The sequence below is a fragment of the Euprymna scolopes genome, chromosome 6 (assembly GCF_053919585.1).
Source record: "Euprymna scolopes isolate OS-2025 chromosome 6, ASM5391958v1, whole genome shotgun sequence".
Classification (NCBI taxonomy): Eukaryota; Metazoa; Mollusca; class Cephalopoda; order Sepiida; family Sepiolidae; genus Euprymna; species Euprymna scolopes.
This window is the reverse complement of record NC_136487.1, coordinates 137,217,721-137,230,649: the sequence shown is the minus strand read 5'-3', so window position 1 is coordinate 137,230,649 and position 12,929 is coordinate 137,217,721. Positions and strand designations below refer to the sequence as shown.

The 12,929-nt window shown below is 37.3% G+C and overlaps 1 long non-coding RNA gene across 2 annotated transcripts in view; it reads right to left on the bottom strand.

Annotated features, from left to right (window-relative positions):
* Positions 1-441: 441 nt before the first annotated feature.
* LOC145277980 (uncharacterized) overlaps positions 442-12,929 on the bottom strand; it is a 57,533-nt gene continuing 45,045 nt past the window's right edge. For both annotated transcript variants that reach the window (XR_013868268.1, XR_013868267.1), the window contains exon 2: positions 442-830. This is a non-coding gene — a long non-coding RNA (uncharacterized LOC145277980). The remainder of the gene's footprint in view (positions 831-12,929) is intronic.

The following is a 12,929-nucleotide window of genomic DNA, read 5'->3' as shown; positions in this document are numbered from 1 at the left end:
AAATGTGAAATAATCTTTTTCTTGACTTATTGATAAAACATGACGATATATTTTGAATCATATATTATTAGCCTTTAGCTCGGGTAAGCTTGTAATATAATAATGCAGATGTTTTAGAGTCATTTTTCTGGTTGCAAAAAAAAAAAAAAAAATGCGGAATGGGCTCATTTTATGCGCTGCTGATTTTTGTAGGAATGGTTTTTGTAATGAAATACTAGACAGACGCCATTTAAAATTTTTTTTTTTTTTTTTTTTTACTGCATTGTAACCTCGTTTGGCTCACATCCCAGAATTAAATACTTTTACACTCAGTAAATTTTTAAAATAAAAGAAGAAAACAAGAAAGAAAAAAAAAGAGAGAAAACAAAGAAGAAAAAAAAACAGAAAAAAAACGAAGAAGTGAAAAAAGAAAAAGAAATAAAGAAGAAAAACACAAGCGACAAATTTCTTTTATTCGTTTGACTGGAATATTGTCAAATTTCTATGCTTTCATTTAACTCAAAACATAAAAACTACGACTCAAAAAATCTATGTTACTTAACGTGGATGATGACCGAGCATGTTGGTCTTGTCTCATCGTCTTGTTTCTTAAAGAGGCAGCGATTCGTCTTTTACATAGAGATATATGCGTCGATGGGGTTTGTTTGCAGTTAATGTAATCTCCAACCGCCTAGCCGTCCCAGAATAAAGTCAGGGTGCCATCGTTAATCAAGAACGCACGTACATGGATCTGCAACAACATCTCATCAAACAGACGACACCTTTTTTATTGATCTTCGATCTCCAGAGCCAGGATCTTGCACTTTATTCAACCAAACATTTTCATATTTCTACAAAGACAGAAAAAAACATTAACTTAAAATCCTTAATACTTATATAAGAACTATGTATAAATACTAATATGACATATGTTTCTCAAAATTGTGTGATCTATTCCATGCTTCCTTTGTAACAGCTCGTTTGACTCGTTGATCTAGTGGTCTTCGTCAATTTGTTTTAAGACCTCATTGTTATACAGCTTCCTATTCCAGTAGCTTCTTTCCAAGAACTGCAAGGTTGTGGAACTCTCTTCTTGCTCACTGTTTTCCTTCTACTATGCCCCCCCCCCCTTCGGCACAGTGTTAGGAAGTGAAAAAGAAAAACAAAATAGAAAAACTATAACAAAAAGAGGAAACAGTTGATCAGCTTTTGGAAATAGGATGGTTAATCAAGGTGTGGCAGTTCACTAGTACAAAAGACCGAACATGGGAGGCAGTTAATTTATATACAGTTTTAGGAGTGGGAGTGAGTTTTACCATAGTTTACGAGAGTTAAGGAAGTTTACAGACAGTCTTGAGTTTGCAGCAGTTGAATGTAGTTCCAGATTAGGACAGTTGAAGGCAGGTTGTGGTTCAGAGTAAATGGGGAGTTGGATTCATCAATCGACTGACGAACGCAGCCTCAAGATGACTAAAACATGGACGTTAATGTTTGGAGAGTCGTTTTCCCCGATGGTGTCACACATGCACCCAATATCTATGGAATGTGTCAGAGTTTGTGTTTTCTGGGAGTTTTCTCTTTTGCTTTGTATTTTTTATACTTGTGAGCAACTGTGCTCGGCTTTTTGGCAATTGCCAATGTGAGAGATGATGACATGGCAGAATATAAAATGAAAGAGAAGAAGACCACCGAAACAGCGTTGGTGTCGGCGATTGTTGTCGTAGAGGAGCACATGGTCTCACGTTAAGAATCACTTTTGACTTGATGTAGAATTCCAAACTTTTCTGAAAAACCATTGCTAATTTTAATCTTGCGTATTTATGTGAATTGTTTGTCATTATTAGAAGTAGAAGAAAAGATTTAAAGTGTAAAAAAAGTCGTTTGAGAGGAATATCAACACGATTAATTCCTCTAATCAGTCTAAACCAAGCAAATTTAAATCAAAATTATCTGAGAGATAATATGTTTAAGACAATTTTGTTTCTTTAAAGGACATGTTGCAATAAAATCCACCTGTAAACTGAATTGAGTTACGTGGCTAACTTCGATCTATATGGTGTGTTTTAGTCACCCTTGGCTTCTCAATATGTTCCCGAATTGACCGTGAGATAACGGTAATATCCTTAGCAGTGTTGAACTGATTCAGCAATTTACAGTGCCACTTTGATGTAGGGGATCCTATCTGGGATATAATTTGTAGTGGTACTATGTGGGGAGCTGAGCAGCAAGATGTCTGTTTACATTAGACTTGAACTTCTGCATGTCAGTACAATCGGGGAAACAAAAACCCAGAAGGGAATTCCAAAGTTTAGCAGTCCTAAGGAAGAAACTATTAGAGTAGAAGGCGTTCTTGCATCTAGGGATTTCGACTGTGTAGAGGTGGAATTTTGCTGCTCGTCAGGTTTGTCAGTGGTATTTACATCAAGGTGGTATTAGGACTTATAGTTTGTCAGAGCATCCACCATTAAAGTACTTGTAAAACAGGAAGAGGGATGCAACATTTTGTCGATGGCACAGCGGTTGAAGCATAGCTGATAGTGCCGCACCTATTAGGTTGGCGACTCTCTTTTGAACTCTGCCTAAGAGGAAGAGACTAGTAGCAGATGCACCAGCCCAAATGTGGCAACAATATTCCATACATGGGCAGAATGTGTCGGAATCTGTGTTTTCTTTTGTGTCTCTTGTGTTGTTTATTTTTATACTTGTGAACTTGTGCTTACTTCATTGGCATTTGCCAATGAAGTAAGCACAAGTTCACAAGTATAAAAATTTGCCAATGTGAGAAATGACAACATGGCCAGAACAAGAACCAGAAGTAGAGAAGATGAAAGAAAGTTTTAGGAATAGGAGTAAATTTTGTGACAGCTTATGATAGAGACAATTTGCAGACAGTTTTGATTTTGCGACAGTTGAAAACAGTTTTGAGTTTGGGACAGTTAGTGGCAGGTTGCAACTTGGACCAGATCAAAAGAGCTTCAGGAGGCGGAGATGAGCTGATGTCAAACAACGATCAAAGTAGATGATCAAGATGTGAACGTTAGCAGATACAGGGTCGTTTTCAGCGATTGTGTCACACACGCATCCAGATTCCAAGTGATATCTACGAAATGTGTCGGAATCTGTGTTTGTTTCTCTTGTGTTGTTTATTTTTATACTTGTGAACCCGTGCTCGCTTTCTTGGCATTCGCCAATGTGAGAGATGACGACATGGTCAGAACGAGAATCAGAAGTAGAGAAGATGAAAGAAAAGACTCTGAAAACAATGTTGAGATCAACGATTGTTGGTGAGGGGGGAGCAGACATGGTCTCACATATGCATAAACTATTATTCATCTCTGAACTTTTACGTATGAGACATTTGTGTTACATGCTAATAATCGTTCTATGGGATATCATGAACTTTCCCTGAAGAGGCTGCTTATTAGTTCCTGTGTGATCGGATGGTAGTAAGCAAAGAAGACAAACAGATATATCTAGTTCCAGTAACTAGCTGAGAGAAATATCGAACATCTAGGATTTCCGGTTGAAAGAAGATATAAGGAGAGTAAAAAGTGAAATCTTGCTTTCCTTATTTTGTCCTTCAATCCTCATATTCCTTGAATGATCTTTCTGACAAAGAGGAAACAATTGCTGTTTCCTGAGGCGAAATCTATTCATCTAACACATATCGTTGGTTAGTTTTTTATTTTTTATTTTTTTTTACTTTGAAGTGGTATTTTTAATGCCTTACATTAAGTGACTTTATGTCTTGTCTAGAGCGATTTCCATAAAAAAAAAATGTTAGGAGCAAATTCACTGGATTAGATTGAAGTAGATCCAGCGAGTGAATGAGTCAGAGCTTGACAGATGAGATCACCAAGAGAGTCCGAGAGTCCATAACTCAGCATCGGACAATGAATATTGTCACTGAGACTGATATGAGCAGGCAAAAATCAATAGACAACAATTGGGATCCTAGGCCATAACAACGGTGTTGTTTTTGCCATAGCGTGTCCATGGAAACGATCATCAGGTCACACTCGCTTGAAAGCAGATAAGTGCCCTTTTTCACAATCTGATTGTCATTGTGTATATGGTTTTACTTAGTGCTTTTTAAATTACTATCATTCCTTGGTAAGATTCTCTGGTTCTAGTTTTATGTATGCACATTTTCGCTATGAATTAAAAAGATATTGTATTTAAAAAGTTTGACTTGTATTCGTTATTGTAATTCCTTTGGTGTGGCCATTAGTAGGGCTATGACAAGAGAATATTCTTTTATTATTTTGACTCTCGAATATATATCACTTAATATATTATATGTTTTTAAATAGAGTGGCGTGGTTCTTGATTGATTAAATGCGTTTAACTGTGTCGGATATATACTCAAGAGTCAAAACAATGATAAGAATGTCCTCTTGTCATGGTTCTAGTTATTAGTTGTACTCATACTCCCAAAAGAATCTTCAGAACGAATCACACCTTTTCTGTTGATCTAATTTGGCTAAGTACAAGGATTGATTCATTGGAGATAGCAAATACCCCGGATATCTTAGCACTAAGTGAGACTAACCTACACTCCTCCATCCCCTCTAACATGCCTGGATATCTCCCACTCTGCCGTAAGGACTGACAGACACATGCACGGACTTGGAATTTATATTCATAATACCCTTCCCTTGACTAGAGAAACAAACCTAGAATCGGATGATCAAGCCTTTATGTGCTTTAGACTAAACTTGCAACACAACATTAGCTACTTTTACTTTCTATACCGCTCTCCCTCGACCCAGGACTGCACCATAATAAACAAAGTCTCTGACAGCATAGACACAGCACTCTCCCTCGACACTAGCACACAAGTACATGTATTTGATGACTTTAATGTCCACCACAAATACTGGCTTGGATTCTCTACTTACACAGATGCAGCAGGCAGCACAACTCATAGCTTCTCTATATCTCACTCCCTATCACAAATTGTTGCGTTTCCAACCCGTTTCTCTGACCTTGGAAGAACAACATGCATCACTTCTAGATTTGTTTTTGACCACAGTTCCCGATGATTGTATAACGAATGCCGACAGCCCACTCGGGAACGCTGATCATGCAGTGATAATGGTCGAAATCGCCCTAAACTCCAGAGCCAAAACTGAAGAGCCAGTGCTCAAAACAACGAGATATTATAAAAAGGCTGACTGGGAAGCCATCAAAGATCTTATCAGAGATGCCCCATGGGGAAATATTTTTTCTCTTCCTGCTGAACAGTGCGCAAATGAGACCACTGAATGGTTCAAAACTGCAATTGAAGCACATGTTCCCATGCGGAAATTTTATAGCAAGCCCCACTCTCCCCAATGGTTTACTTCGACTTGCGCAACTGCCATTACTCAAAGGCAGGATGCATACCGCAGATTTAACCGACATAATTCCAGTTCAAACAGACAGAAGTACATAGAAGCTAGAAGCAACGTTAAGAAAGAAATAGCGACAGCTAAGAGAGGATTTACTGAAACCACTAAAAAAAGCATCGAAGCACAAAAACTAGGAACTCGTGACTTCTGGAAAATCTACAACAGTGTAGTAAATAATGGGCAATCAACAATTCCCCCACTAACCAAAAATCACGAGGTTGTTTGCTCAGCAACCGAGAAGGCTAATATGCTTGGCAGTCGGTTTGCCTCAAACTCCACACTGGACCCTTCCAACAACCCCCTACCTGAATTTCCTATGCAGACAGACGTCACGCTAGACGATCTGAAAATCACCCCTGCTCAGGTGCATGCTATCATAAAAAACCTTGACACTTCAAAAGCATGTGGACCCGATCTCATCCCAGCTGTGCTATTAAAAAAGTGCTCAACCGAAATAACTCCAGTTCTCTCCAAACTCTACAAAAAATGCCTTAATGAATCTTGCTTTCCGGGCTGTTGGAAAACTGCTTCTGTGGTACCAGTATTCAAGAATTCTGGCGAAAGAACTGACCCATCAAATTATCACCCCATTAGCCTCCTCCCACTTTTTGCCAAAATAGTTGAGACCTTAATTAACCATGCTCTAGTCCATCAACTTACAGATGCTAAACTTTTGACTGACAAACAATATAGATTTAGAAAAGCCTATTCCACAGCAGACATCCTCACTGTAATCTCTGAACGTATATACCATTCACTGGACAAAAGCGGGGAGGGCAGAGCGGTAGCTCTAGATATATCTAAGGCTTTTGACAGGGTATGGCATGAGGGTCTCCTCAGGAAAATTAAATCATACGGTATTACTGATAGAATACTTAACATAATTAAATCCTTCTTAGATAAGAGAAAAATCCAGGTTGTCCTCGACAGTCGTACATCTAAACAATATGATACAAATACGGGAGTGCCCCAGGGGTCTATCCAAGGACCTCTACTGTTCCTGATATTCATAAATGACCTCCCCGACAAAATTTCCTCTGAGATGGGTATATTTGCTGATGACACCACACTCTATAACAAGCACGACAGGAAAACAAATGAACAAATATCTAAAGAAATGGCAGAAACACTAGAGGATGACCTCCAATCTGTAGTGGAATGGGGACAAAAATGGATGGTCACGTTCAATGCCTCCAAGACTAAACTAGTTTCATTCAATAATTACAAAAAACCTTCTCTACCACCTATAGCAATGGCCAACAACTCTTTATCTGAGTACGTCTTTCAAATTCCTTGGCCTAACATTCACAGGAAACATGAGTTGGAACAATTACATTGAAGGCATTGCCAGGGCCGCTGCAAGGAAGGTGGGCTCTCTCTACCATGCTAGAAAATTACTAACACCCAAAAATATCCTGTACCTCTATAAGGCCACCATTCGCCCATGTATGGAGTATTGCTGTCATATTTGGACTGGTGCATCTGCTACTAGTCTCTCGATCTTTGACAAGGTTCAAAAGAGAGTCGTAAATCTGATAGGCCCTGAACTGGCATCTAAGCTTCAGCCTCTGTCCCATCGATGAAACGTTGCATCCCTTTGCCTGTTCTACAAGTATTTTAATGGTGAATGCTCTGACGAACTGCAAACACTTGTGCCCCCACGATGTGAACATCCTCGACAAACCCGACAGGCTGCTAAATCCCACCCCCACACAGTAGAGATCCCTAGATGTAAAAGATCTTTCTACTCCAGTAGTTTCTTCCCCAGAACCGCTAGACTTTGGAATTCCATTCCAGGTCCCTGCTTCTCAAACTGTACTGACGTGCAGAAGTTCAAGTGCAACGTGAACCGACATCTTGCTGCCCAAATCCCTACATAGTACCCCAGTAGTTATTGCCCCTGATAGTAGCCCCCTACACCAAAGTGGCAATTTGCCTTGTTTGGGGTGAAAATGTAATAAAAAAAAAAAAAAGAGATGCCACATCTCTTTGGTAATTTTTTCATGGAAATCGCCCAAGACAAGGCATGAAACCACTTGATGTAAAGATCTAACAAAAATGAAAGCTGATTATTGCAAAGACAGGAGATGCCTATTGACCTTAGTCTTGAAAAAAATAAAGCTGTAGGTAGAAAGAAAACAGTGAGCAGGAGGAGAGTCCCACAATCATCTACTAGAATAGGAAGCTGTATATCAATGAGGTATTGTTGTATTGTTGGGTTTATATAGCTGTGTCTATGTATGTCTAATGTATATAAGGTATACATATTTCTGTAATCTATGCTCATGTATCGTCTAGTGGTTAGAATTATAAAGACAGTTACTTTTCTTTGTATATGGGGTGTCTGTACGTGTTTGTTATTTAGTGTATATTTAATAGTCTTTCTATGAGTATGTGGGTGTTTTCACGTATTCATGACAATAACAAACGGGATAATAAACGGACAGTCTTTAACAATGACAAATAACACTCTTGTCTGCTTGACACATACCTTCTTTATCGTCTCTCTCTCCTCTGGCAGCAGGAATATGAAATGAAGGCATTTTCTTCCAAATGGAACACCCAAAGTGCCGAGTTTCATTTCCTGATCTTTATTTCCAAATGTTCCACGGCTTGGAGTTTGCAGCTCTTAATTTTCTCCCTTATATCTTTCTTAGTTGGTTCGTAAATGCTTCCATCAGACCACAGACAACTCCTGTCTGCTAACTAACCCAGTGGCTAGCTAACTATACAACTTGTCTCTTTGGCTTCCCGTTAAAAACTAACTCCTAATTCTGACTTCACTTGGCTTAAGTTTCTCTTACGTCAGTCAAAGTGAATAATCTTGTTTGTCACGTAAGACACATCGTTGTTTACTAAACCAAAAGGCCACAACATAACATTATTAAAACAGCGAATAGATGAAAAACACTAGACTAACAAGTCAAACGAGCTGTAACAAAGGAAGCAGAGAATAGATCAGACAATGACATAATAGTATTTACAGAATAAAGAAGGAAAGGCCATGCTAGATCTGATCATAACGAATGTTATCGTTTTAATCACAAACCAAAAATGATTAAAGGACGAAAAATAACCCTTAACAGATTTCATCAACTTACAGATTAAACAGTAATCACGAAAATCAAATATAAACCAAGGAAAAACTAAAACCAAATTTTGATGTTTCATAATCAAAGTTGGTGATACAAGACACTTTTGTTTATCTCCCAAGCTTTCATAGCCAATATCGTCCATTCCAAGGGCAGATAACTCTTCCCTCTTTATTGCAAGGGAAATAACTCAGTCATAGCCTAAATTAAAAATAATAAAATAATACTAACATCAATACGGAGCAAAGTGTGCTAATATTCAGACTTGTATATCTTTGGATGTTGTACAGAAAAAGTGGTGATGAGGCATTAGCCTAGGGCATCCAAATATTAGGATTGGATATACAGCATAATCATATCGGCATATGGGTTCTCGTTAGATCACCAAAGTTAAGCAACGTTGAGCTTGTTCAGTATTTGAGAATACCAGGCGCTGTATGTAGGAGGACATCGACACTTTCCTGCAAGAATTGAAAAAATCCAACATCATCAGCTCCCAGAAAGGGACATACATACGATTGGGGATGACTTGTGAAACTAAATATTCTCCTCACACGTCCTCCTTTGAAGGAAGCTGATTCAACCCATCTAGTGTTGATGCTGGTTATCCAAATTGGTGGGGGAAGGCATCCAATTATATTGAAATAATTTCTCTTTCTTATAATATTTTTCAGTACTAGGACTTATACCTGAATCTTTGCAGCATACAATCAAGGAGTTGGTCTCGGGCTGTTTTTTTTTTTTTTTTTTTTTTTGCTTGAAATTCTTTCTATTTTTTTTTTTTTTAAAAGAAAGACCATTTTTGAATATTTTATTTAGTTTATTGGAGAATTTATATATTGATACGATAGTGTGTGTGTTATTTTGTATGTCATGCTTACATCTTTTTTCTTTGGAGTGACTGACCTTCCATTTCTTGTAATAAATAATTTTTCCAAGAATTCTTCATAAGTTCTGGTTTTGGTTTCATTGCCGGGTTCGAATCTAATGACCAGCATTAATCGTGACACCCTGCACTGATGATTCCCGAAATGATGAAACACTAGTGTCTGTAGGTATTTAATAATTATTATAGTAAATAATTATGCCAGCCCCTTTCAGAAACTAATTTCTTATAGTTGAGCACTTTACAGTTGAAATAAAATCGGTCACTTTGTGACCCGACGGGGCACAAAGCAATGATGGCGAACTTTGCTGGTAGGTTGAGAGGTAGCCGGTCTCTTGGGTGGTCCTTTTGACACAGGTTCAGGAGATTTTTGCATTGTTGAATCTAACATGATGATGATTATGATGATGATGATGATGATGATGATGATGATGATGATGATGATGATGATGGAAGAAAAAGGTAACTGTGTTCTTAATAGATGGTCAAATGATTCCCCCCCTCACAGGATGGATAGTTGAAAGGTTTAAGTAGACACCGTAAATATATTTTTCCAAGCAGCGAAAATTTGACACTTATGTTTTAATTGAGAGACCTCCAGAGAATCAAGGCAAGTGATAGCTGTCAGATGGTCAGTTAAGTTGTAGACCGTGAAGGCCCTTGGGAAAAGCATTCCACAGGTGATAAATAAAAGAAAAATAAATAAAGAAAAAATGTTTATTGCAAGGTAGACTAGTTTTCATAAATTGGACTTTAAGGACTATGGCAGCTGATAGTGAAAGTCGCCAATCCAAGGGGCATGGATATTTATTGCTTTTACCAAATAATAATTCAGTTTTGCTGTAGCTGCTGACAAATTCAAATAAAGAGAGAGGGGGGGGGGCTCGTTAAAACCCAAAAACCTTTTTTTCTCTTCAATAATTTTAAAGGTCGGGGTTTTTTTTTTATTTATTTTTTCTTCTGCGTCAGGGCGTTCAGAGTTCTGTGGGAAATACTTGGACCCCCACCCCCACCGTTGGGGACGTTACTAGACCCAGCGAAAGGGTCGGCTCTGATTGGCTGGTGACTGTTTGGGACCTGTATCGAGAAGGTGGAGTTGCAACCAACCGATTTCAATATAACCACACACTGCCACGCGTCTTTGGCGACCCCCGCCCCCCATTGTAACCTGGTTGATGCGCCTCTGTTTTTTTTTTTTTTTTTTCTAAGTTGATCTTTTTCTCAAGTGTAAACTGACGATAACAGACGAAGACCTTTGTTAGCGAACGAATGCCAGTCTCCTAGAATTTGTACAAGTGACTAACGCCTTGTGTACATACTATTTGTAACATTTAATGCAATAATTATTTTATGTTATGAAAAAAGTTTATCGTTGACTTCTTTTGTTTGTTTGGAAAATGCCGTTGCTTGGAAGTGCAGTCTATTTTCATATCGGCCCTGTTGACAGTTTGGAAGCTGAACCAAGATTGCAGACAAGTAAGCGAACCACGGCGATATGGGGACAAATCCTACAACTGGACGGAGACAAGAGGTGGTGCCACAGGGATTGGAGTCAGTTGCACCTTTCTTTCAAGCCTGTGCATCTGTTCCGGCCCTGTAGAGTGTTGCAACCGTAGCTTGCATGCGCAGTTCTAGGTGTATCAGAATTTTTGTAGGCATTTTTGACACCCCTAACACGAAACTGTGAATAAAATATAAAAAAAAAAAAAACTCGTAATTTCTCTTTTAAAAGTGGGTTGTTTATTTTCTTTATGGATTATACTTCCAAAATAAACTATTAAAGTTGTATAAAAAGTAATAGAAATATTATTTTTTCTTTTTAAAATAACAGTAATGAAATTAATTGAATTTTACGAGCTCAGTGTTTTTCAATTTTTAAACTTTAAAAATCTATCAAAATTTTTCTATTGATTCAATTTTTTACGATATTTTCAGGGTCAATGTGAAATTTTATGCTCTTTCCAATAAACCGAATATAATATTTTAGACAAACGGTTTTTTTTTAATTCAGCCCCCCCCCCCCATTTTCAAGTGTCTATTAAAAAGTAAATAATTAATTTACTCACCAAAGTGTTATATATCACAAATTGAAGATAAAAGATCAATAAATAATATATTCAATTTTAAAACAAAAAAAGTAGTGTTTTTTAGAAATTTACCTGTAAAGTCCGAAGTTTAAAACCTTTTTAAAAAAAACAACACCTTGTTTGTTTTTTTTTTGTTTGTTTTTTTTTTTTAATGAAACCTTGGTCCTTGCTCCTATAAGTGAAAGAAAAATTAGGGCTTGGATTACATTTTTCGAAGAGTTATAAGCTTGGAAAGACGGGGTGGAATTATTCAATATTTTTCACGCAATTTCTGACACACCTAGCGCAGATCATCATATAATGATTAGATCACTTTGACAGATGTTAAGAACATTTAAAAATAAATACTGAAATTTCAACTGCATTTCTCATGGTTAACAGTGGCCGACTTGATTTGGTCCTTGCCAATGGAGTCAGAAATGGCTTCATTGCCAGGTTCGAATCCATCAACCGGCATTAATCATGACACCCTACACTGATGATTGCCAAAAGGATGAAAGACTAGTGTCTGTAGGCATTTAATAATGTTCATAGTTTATATATATATATATATATATATATATATATATATATATATATATATATATATATACTTTTCTACGTAAATTTTGGTTTCGGTTTCCATTCAAGCTGATGCACCCAAGTCAGATGGATACATTTTTTTTATTTTTGAAATCACAACTTTATAATATGCAAGAATCGATAGAAAATTGACTCTATAATACAATAGACGAAATCTGCATGAATTAAAATATCATATTTATGCATATTTGGATTTTGCCATTTTATTTTTTCATATTCAAAAGGCCACTAGATTTCAAAGTCGGTTTTGTACTTTGTCAAGGCAAGAAACAGTGCTTCCCCACATGTAGCAAGAGTAACCCATCTCAGGAGGTATTGGAATTTTATGCAGGTAGGCCATTGCATCAGGAGTGAGATACTTTTTTGGAACGGTAGAATGATCCAATCATTTTCCCAGCAACCTTGGCAACAGATTTGATGTAAGTCTTCCGTTTCAGGTCTAGTGAAAATCAATCCAAAAAGGCATTCATTTCAATTAAGTTAAAGTGAGGATCCGAACGTTCATGCATGAAGTATTCTATGTCAGGAGATAGAGAATCAGAAAGATCTTGATCATTAATGCTCTTCGAAGTGTTGCCATAGATGGTTGTGACATCTGCATGAATATCAAAGAATCATCCCGGAATTTGATTTGGGAGAAAATTGATGAATATCAGGAAAAGAGTAGTACCAAGAATTGATCCTTGAGACATACCAATATTGATATTATGGGCTTCACTTTTGCCTATCAACAAATACTTTTACGAATCTATTAGAGAGAAAGGATTTGATGGTTGAAAGGAATCTTCCAGATATTCTATTGCTAGAAATCTTGTAAAGTAACCTTTATGCCATACCCTATTAAAGGCCTTTGATGTATCGAGAGCTCTTGTTCTATAAAACAATAACAATTGGCATCAATCGGTCAAAA